A 9,320-nucleotide genomic window follows, 5' to 3' on the forward strand; every position below is an offset into this window, starting at 1 on the left:
ACAGCCTTGTTCACTCCAGTTTTCACTGAGATAGGGCTTGCGGTGGTTCTGTTGGTGAGGATCACGGCTTGCATGTCATCCTGAAACGGGCAGACAAGAACTGGACAAGCTATAGCAGCCACCTCAAAGCACTGAGGAAGTTCTACCAGTGGTGCCTTTGCAAGACCCTCCAAGTCCAGTAGCAAGAAAGGCGGTCTAACAGCAGCAGACCCTCCCAAGCCAACATTGAGGTGCTAATCACTCAAAACCCGCTCCACCGTGTCATTTGCACGCCCGCCACCAGATTCCCAAAGCAATAGCCCTTCTCGGAACTTGGTCACAGCTGCAGACTCCCAGGAGGACAGCGGAAACACTTTATGGATGTCTTCAAAGCATCCCTGAAGAGGTTAAACATCCTCGCCGACTCATTGGAGATCCTGGCTTTGTGACCGATCAAACTGGAGAAGGCTCATTTGGGAAGGCACTGAACATATCTGAAATGTGCAGAGATGAAGTCAAGGCATTGGAAGGAGCACACAAACCTCCAAATAATCCATCTAGCCGACCCTTCAAGCGGCACCCGCCATGCATATGGCTGAGTCTGCAGCTCACACATTGGACTTATCAACTATTTCAGAACCTGTTGTGATATGAGGTACATGTACCTTTAAGGGTGCGTGTCTAAAACTACTGTCAATCACTACCACATCAAAAGGATGTGATGCCCCATGACTTATAGTCAGTCTATAAGCAGCAGCAGTAAGAGTTGTATGTACTACCTATAGCCACCCAATTAACGTTGTCTGTATATAGTCTTACCTCCAAATGAAGAACCCGCATTATTGTTTTCACCGGTCCTTGTCATATTATTGGTACATTTATGTTGAAGAGAAGAACCTAACATCGTGGCAGCATGGTTTTTGAACATTTGACTGAGATGAAAACAAGCTTCAACCTTTTCAGATGCAGCAAGAAGAAAAGAACTGGCGTGGCAGTGAAACAACTTCGTACACTAAAATGTACGTACCCACATATGTGGGAAGTGATGATTCCACCAACCATTGTCAAATTCATTGTGTAAATAAATAGCTCAGAGATTTACATCACATTGCAGTCAAGTGTCACTACAACAACTCCAACTCACTCTGGTCACACCAGACTGTTGTTGGTCTCTATCCATAGTATTGTCAAGACAATGATGAGGACCACAGACCACAAGGAGTTGCCATTGGAAACCCTGTGCTTACATTGAGAGAAGATCACCTAGCTCTGCAATACAGGTCATCAGCCAACATTCTAAGTGGCGCAGTTTGAAACAATATATCCTGCCATTCAGAACGTACAAACTCCACCACAGTGAGGCAGTATAATCAAGGGACATAAACCATTATACTACCTCAGAAAATTAAAATCCTTTTGAGTAGATCCTACACGCAAAAAAACTCTTCGATACAGCTGTTGAGAGTTGCTATCCATTTTGGATGTCTCACCTGGTATTGTTGTGTGAGGAAAGCAGACTCTTAAAGGGCACAGAGATTATTGAATGGTATTTGATGAGCAGATCTTTCTTGATGAAATCTGCACTTGAAGAATTTTGACAAAGAGTAGCATGAACAATGAGAATCACCCCTTGTCTCAGTATTACTGCTGGGAGTGTTCAGGGAAAAGGCTGCAATCCCTCAGATGCAGGACAAATCATTTCCTCCACTCATTTTTGCCCTTCTCTGTAAGCACCTATAACAGGAGTTTGATATATGGATGATGATTTGTACCCAGGGTGGGATTCACTGACTGATTATTTCAATGCATTGGAATAGTTTTTTATTACATACATTAATTACAGTTAGATTGCCGTGGGGTAATTTTCTTATTTTATTGTCATCATTCATTTATATGTTTTTTTAAACAAACGAGCAATGTACCCAAAATGAATTTCCATATGGACAATAAAGTGAAATCGATAAAATTGATTGAAAAAGATTGATTGTACTGTGGAACCAAAACTGAATTACTATTTGGCAAACATGTGCAGACAAACCTTTCCAGTCGTCACCAGTCCATGCTCCCAGGAGTACATGATGCAGCTCGGAAAACAGGAGAAGGTGAAAGATGCCCGGGACCAGCAAACGGGTAACGAATTAACCAACCTGAACATTGGATGGAAAGTTCAAGTGCAATACCCAACTGATGGAAAATGGAATCCAGTAGAATAAAGAGTCAGCACATGCCCAGAACCAAGATCACACCAAGTACGAACACCAAATGGCATAAGAGTGCAATGAAGCAGATACCAACTCAGAACAATGCCACAACCGGAAATGCTGAGTACCCCTATTGCACACAGAACACAGTCTATGTTGCAACACGAACACAGCGCCCCCCTAACCAGCAACCTGAAAACATACAGCCGCCTCCAGCAATGGTCACAGTAACTAAGTCTGGACAGAGAAGCAAACCATCTGACCAAACCACTTCAGAGACTTGTAAATTTATCGCTGTGTTAAAGTACATTCAGACACCATGGCCAGAATCCTCCAGCAGCTCCCAGCGGTGACCTGCCCCATAGCTGGGCTGGTGAGTCACCGAAATCCCCATTCACATCGACGGGACCAGAAGATCCCGCTGGCACGAGGGGCTGGAATATTACGGCCAATGTTATTTTCCTTTGCTGTCTCGTAAACAGTTTGATTCTTTAAGGGTAAACCGTTAGTTTGGAATAAAGGGGATGTTGTGTCATGAGGTAGATGTACATTTAAGGGTGTGTATCTCAAGCTGCTGTCAATCATTACCACCTCGACAGGATGTAATGTAGTAGTCCCATGTCTTGTAGTCAGTCTACAAGCAGCAGCAGTAGGATTTGGATGTACTATACATAGGGCAGAATTTAGCCCATGTCGGGTGGGCTCAGCGGGGACGGGCGGGGAAGGTCAGGAAGCCAACCGCTGCCTGCGATCGAGGCCTGAAGGCGATTTCATGCTGGCAGGCCAACTAAGGCCTGCCCAGCATGAAATGCGAGCAGCAACGCACAGCACTGCCTGTGCGGGCAGGGGGAGGAGAGCAAGCGGGGCAAGCGCGAACTTGAGTGCTTGAAGATCTCCTTGGGGCACAGAGCTGCCTCGGGCAGATGAAGAGTTAAAAAAAAGATATAGAAATTAAAAATGTAATAATACATGTCCCCTCATGTGATTCTGTCACATGAGCAGGGACATGTTATTAATTAAGTCTAAAAAAATGTTATGTTATTTTTATTTGCTTTAGGAAGCCTCATCCCATCTGCTGCTTGGCCTTTACGGTGCAGTAAGGTTGGACGGGCAGTGAAACATTTCTTTTAATTGCCTTGTTAATGGCCTTACTAGGCCTCTTAATTGTTGGCGGGTACGCTGCCAATTCTGGCACGTGCCTGCCGACTGAAGGATCGCGTGACTGCGTGTTCACATCGGAACGCTCGCCCAACATCAACCTGCGTCATTTTATGCTCACCCACCCACCGAGGTGAAAATTGTGCCCATGGTCTCCCAGTTAACACCGTATATAGTGTTATCTTCACATTATTATTGTTTTATCGATCCTTGTTGTATGACGAATGGAAGGATGTGACAGAACCCATCGAATCAGAGTGGAAGCAAGTCATCCTTGATCTGAAGGGACTGCCTAACAAGAAGACAATAAATGCCCAGAGATCTTTCACTAAGCAGCTGTTTTAATTGTTCCCCCTGCAGGATGTATGCATGACTAGCATTTGCTCTACCCATGTGCCTGACACAACACTTTTTTAAAGTTAAACATCATTTGCTAAACAAGCCTTCAAACTCTACGGGTCTGAGGTACAAGAGGGTGATAGGAAAAGCCAGAAACAATTTAATTCTGAAAGCTAAGTGCTGAACACAATACTGCTCGGGAAAGCTGTGATGGAAGAAAGTGAGGTTCACAAGTCAATCATTCCAGTTAGTTGGCACAAGTGTTGGTTTAAGTTGGAGCCAGGAATCCTGACGCTGCCCAGAAGGCGGTGTAATTGCAGGGAGTTTGATGAATACTGAGAAGAAACTGTATTGGAGAGGACAGCTGAAGTATAGTGTAGGTAACCAAGAATTACAAAGCCATTCCACTGTACAATTAAATTGCCTGAATGGAAGAAGCAGGGGAGAAATGCCTGGAAGAAGTCTGACAAAGACTGTAAAAGTTATTCTGCTGACAGAGCTTGCTGTGTGAACACAACAGAGAGGTTGTTAAATTCCGTTTCAACAGATCCTCATTGGAACTGACAATGGAATAATATAACTGCTGTTAATGATCTGTCTGCACCTGCACACTGTGTGTCACCTGTGCCGAATGCCCCTGGAGGGGAGGGGCAGTTCAGAGACAGGAAAAGCATGTCCTGGCCCACAACCGTGCGAGACAAGCTCTCAAATTACTCAAGGGAGCTCTGTTTGCATCTCAAAGTGATGTGGCATAACGTTGCTGATTTTGCAGCGTAGTGAGAAGGTAGCTTGGATAGCACACATATACAGTCTAATTGTATAATATTATGTACGCTGATTGGTTTGATGTGCATTTTTAGTGTTCCCTCTTTCCGCAGGACCATTGAACATCGGCAGTGCCTTCCAGGAAAGCTTCTTTGATGAAATCACAGCTCTGCCTTTCAAAAGCTGCAATATTTTTTTTGTCTCTTTTTTAATTAAATTTTCAGCTTGGTCAATTAACTGTGAATTTTAAATGGACAAAAGGACCTCCCAAGGAAGTTCGCTTGTAGCTGGGGAAGTAGAGTTTGTGAAAAAATCCAAGTTCCCTTTGAATTCCAGTTAACAAATTCATGAGCTTTGAAGAGAAACAGTTAATAAAAATGAAAAATACTGGAAATACTCAGCAGGCCAGGCAGCATTGGGTGAAAATTGCCTTGTACCAGAGAGTTAAATGCAAAGTTCACTTCACCTAGGATTCATGCCAATTCTCAATCATTTAGAACTGCTTTAGAGCTGAGATGAATATTGTGCCCACAGTCTGGATGTAGGAGCATAAGAAAGTATCAGCAGACAAAAGATCATTCATCACCAGCATGTTCATTTGCATCCCCAACTATATGTAACTTGTCATACCTATTGGTGGATGGTTTAAGATTCTGGAAGTGGAAACTCACAGGAAGCACTTCTGGTATAGGGGACTACAGGGAAGCAAACATTCTCCTGCTTGGCTTGCGCAAATGTCAATCATGAACATAAGGATTTTGCTCCAGATGGCTGGTGAATGGGTGAATGGGGTTTCCAGATCGTTGATATATGCCAGTGAATATGAATGACCTCAAGAGAGATCACAGGCTGGTGTTTCTATAAACCTTGGAATATTTCCAAATGAGATTTTACATATTATATGTCGGCCGTGGAAGTCAGAGAGAGAAGTCATTACTAGTATTTAGTGAGTGACAGAGCAGGACCCTTAGGGAGCCTGGTCAAGGCTCAGGATGACTGGTCAGCACAAAAGGACAGGAAGCCCAGCCTCGTCAGAGGCATCCCGTAGTAACGAAAGAATTAATACCCAGGAATCATGTTTAACCATTTGTGTGAAATTTATTTCAAGAGAGGAGATGAGGATAATTTTTCTTACTCAACAAGTTGCTATGATTTAGATTTCACTGCCCAAGAGTGTTGCAAACAGATTCAATGGCAACTTTCAAAAGTTTCATAGTGATCTAAGGGGCAGGTCCTCTGCTCATTTCTCCATGCCTCGCAGCCTTGCGCTTTCCTCTTCAGCTGCTGGTGGAAGTCTCCTATTTTCCAATTCAAGTTGTCTAATTCTCTTTCTCCCTCTTCATCTACATGCCCCTAACCTTCCTTCAATCACCTCCATCAGCAAGTTCTCTTGCCTTAGAATATGGCCAATCCAACCTTGTAGCCTTTTTCTTAATGATATTCACTAGTGATCTTTTCTCCTCCTCTAATGTTCACTGATCCACCCCATCCTACTCCAGAGCCTCATTTCACAGCTTCCTAATGTTTGGATGTCTGCTTTTCTCAAGGTCCATGTTTCAGTCCTGCATAACAAGATAATCCAAATCATAATTATTTTCTTAAGATCTTTACTCATCCCTATACCGAGCAATTCTTTTTGTTTGGAGGTTGCACTGTTTGCCTTTAAAATGGACTTGTATACGTTAAGGGGAAAAAAATCAGCAAAATGAGGAAAGAGCAAAGGTGTGGAATTATTAGGATAGCTTTTCAAAGAGCCAGTACAGATACAGTGGGCCATATGGCCTCATCGGTGCTGTAAGACGCTATGATTTGCTGGTATTTTAACAAAGATGTTAACCCTTGATGTTAAATAGGCTACCACCTCTGTTAAAATACCAAACAAAGGAATCCTTTACGCATGTTAAGCTTGCACGCACTACTATTAGAAAAGCAGGACTCCAGTGCAGAGGGGGGGTTCAAGCAGCATTGGTGGATGGCTTCTAAACTTTTTATTGGTTTTAGCCTTTGATCAAAACTACAATGTCTAACAGCATTTGCAATGCAATTTATCCTGCATTCTGTAGGCAGTGATTGAAGAAACTGGTCACCAGGTCACAGGCAACAACTTGCACGTGGAATGTACCCAACATACCCGCCATCCTGAAGGAAGTCACCAATCATAAGGAACATCTCCAGCAATAGAAAACTTGGAAAATTTCTCCCCAATACTGAAAAGCAATGCAATAAAATCTCAGGCACATCCATTCATTTGAATGTCCTACAATACTCAGCTCTGGGCATTTCTATTTCACAGAGAATGCATCCATTAGCCTCGGTTGCTCAGAAACCAATGTGTTTTGCAGAGCATTCAATCACCTGTGTCTGATCCTACCCGTAAAGATTTCATTTCCATTCTTAGCCAGGTACTTACCCAGCTATTTTTATAGGAGTTGATTGACACAGAAACTAACTGGCCATCCCTGCTGCATTGGCACAACATTGGCTGTGTTAATCCCTGATCTAATTTTTGAGGTTTTATAGTCATGTCCCCTTGTTCTGCAAGCACAGCTCAACTTAAATAATTCACATCTTACATGTCTGTCATTATAAATATTGCATCATGGCCCTTCTCAATCTTGTTTCTAATTAAAACTAGTTAGAGAATGGATAAATGCTATGGTTTTCATGTGGAAATATAGTTTGATGAATGTTATGTTGTGTACATTTTCCCTATTAAATAGGAATTAGAGCATGAATTTTATACAGCTTATATAGCATTAATAATTATAGGATTATATGGATGTATACACATTATAAATAGCATAATTTTCCATGGATTTTATGCATGAGCTCTATCTTGATATCTAGCATAATTATACAGTTTGGATTGACACTGTGTGCATTGTATTAATATTGTGCATAGATACATGATTACTTTACAGAATGAATATTTTGCATATTTGATATAATATTTCCAGGAATCCTCTTACTGTTCTGCTGACAGGAAGCCTTGCCTGGCAGAAAAAATACATTAGAAGTTGCTTGTGCCCGTAAGGTCAGAGGAGATACTGGGGCCAAGAATGCTGGTAGATGACAAGGGCTAAAGACGGAGACATCAAAAGATAAGAAGTGATAGCCGTTGGCCAAATTTATAATCAGCATGAAGAAATTCCATTTTGAAGAGCAGTGTGTGTGATAGCCTCATGAATAATCCTTGAATCTGGCAGTAGTGAAACCTGGCTTAGCCCAGTATTGAGTTGCCCCAGGACCTGAACCTCTAGACTGCACAGGTATTGCATGCCCACCCATGCATATACCGTTTGTAAACCAAAATTAAGAAAGAAAATCTCATCAGAGTCTGATCAATCAGAACCAACCTTTATGGATTTATAGTGGAACTGAACAGCTTCAGTCTTGTAGAGCAGTGTCTTTGGAGATGAGAGCAGTAATCAAATGCTTAATCCTTTTCTTGCTGAGTAAACAGCAACTTCATTGAATAAACTACAGCCTGTTATGTTTGACTTTATTAACACTTTCTCTTCAGTTCTCCTGAAGGATCTAGATCCTCTTGTTGGATCTAATTGCACAGATCCCAACAGCCCTTCAATATTCCAGCCAAGTGCCCAGTATTCAAGTATGAGGCCAGACATTGAGAAAACACATAAATGCCAAGGTAAGCAGATGATCCAGAAAGGGAAATGGAAAGAAAGAGGAGGAAGGCAGTGGGAATAGAACGGGAGAAAAATACATTAATACCATTGGAGGTCCATGGGAATGGTTTAGCTTTCCACTTTTAAGGATTTTTATGATATTAGCAGGAGGTGATGCTTCAAGTATAGGTCTTATGTCTGAAAATCCAATAACTATCATACATCTGTCTGACATTGAATCTTCTGGTAGCTTTCTCCATTTCATTCACAATGTCACTTAATTCTCTTCTCTTTCTTATTAAGCCTTAATGAAATCCTCTATGGCCATGACTTGTCTTCCTTAATCTCTCCACCATGTTTAACAAAGTTGATCACATGGTCCTCCTGCTGAATCTCACCTCCAGGGGCAAACTTTGTGTGGTTTTACTCCTATGGCACATGCCAGCAAAGTCTTCACTTCCGGCTCCTGCACTTTCAACTGCAGAGATCCCCAGGAATCTAGCCTAGCCTTTTCCACAATCTGTTCCTTCATAATATCATCCACAGGCACATGGCATAAGAACATAAGAACGTAAGAAACAGGAGCAGGAGTAGGCCATTCGGCCCCTCAAGCCTGCCTCGCCATTCAATAAGATCATGGCTGATCCGCCTCAGGCCTCAACTCTTTTGTTCCAGCTCCTCATAGCCCTCAACTCCCCAAGAGATTTCAAAAATCTATCCACCTCCTCATTAAATGCTTTCAGTAATCTAGCCTCCACAACTCTGGGGTAGAAAATTCCAGACATTCACTACCCTCTGAGAGAAGAAATTCCTTCGCAACTCAGTTTTAAATGAATGTCCCCTTATTCTGTAACTACGTCCCCTAGTTTGAGATTCCCCCACTAGTGGAAACATCTTCTCAACATCTACCCTGTCAAACCCCCTCAGAATCTTGTACATTTCAATAAGATCACCCCTCATTCTTCTAAACTCTAATGATTAGAGACCTAACCTGTTTAGCTGTTCTTGACAAATCAACCCCATCATCCCAGGAACAGCCTAGTGAATCTCTTTTGAACTGCCTCCAATACTAGTATATCCTTTCTTAAATGTGGGGACCAAAACTGTACACAGGACTCCAGGTGAGGCCTCACCAGCACCCGGTACAGTTGTAACAAGATTTCCCTATTTTGAAACTCCAACCCCCCGAGCAATACAGGCCAAAATTCCATTTGCCTTCTTAATTACTTGCTGCACCTGCATGCTAACC

Source organism: Cetorhinus maximus, chromosome 17 (genome assembly GCF_964194155.1).
Source record: "Cetorhinus maximus chromosome 17, sCetMax3.hap1.1, whole genome shotgun sequence".
Taxonomy (NCBI): domain Eukaryota; kingdom Metazoa; phylum Chordata; class Chondrichthyes; order Lamniformes; family Cetorhinidae; genus Cetorhinus; species Cetorhinus maximus.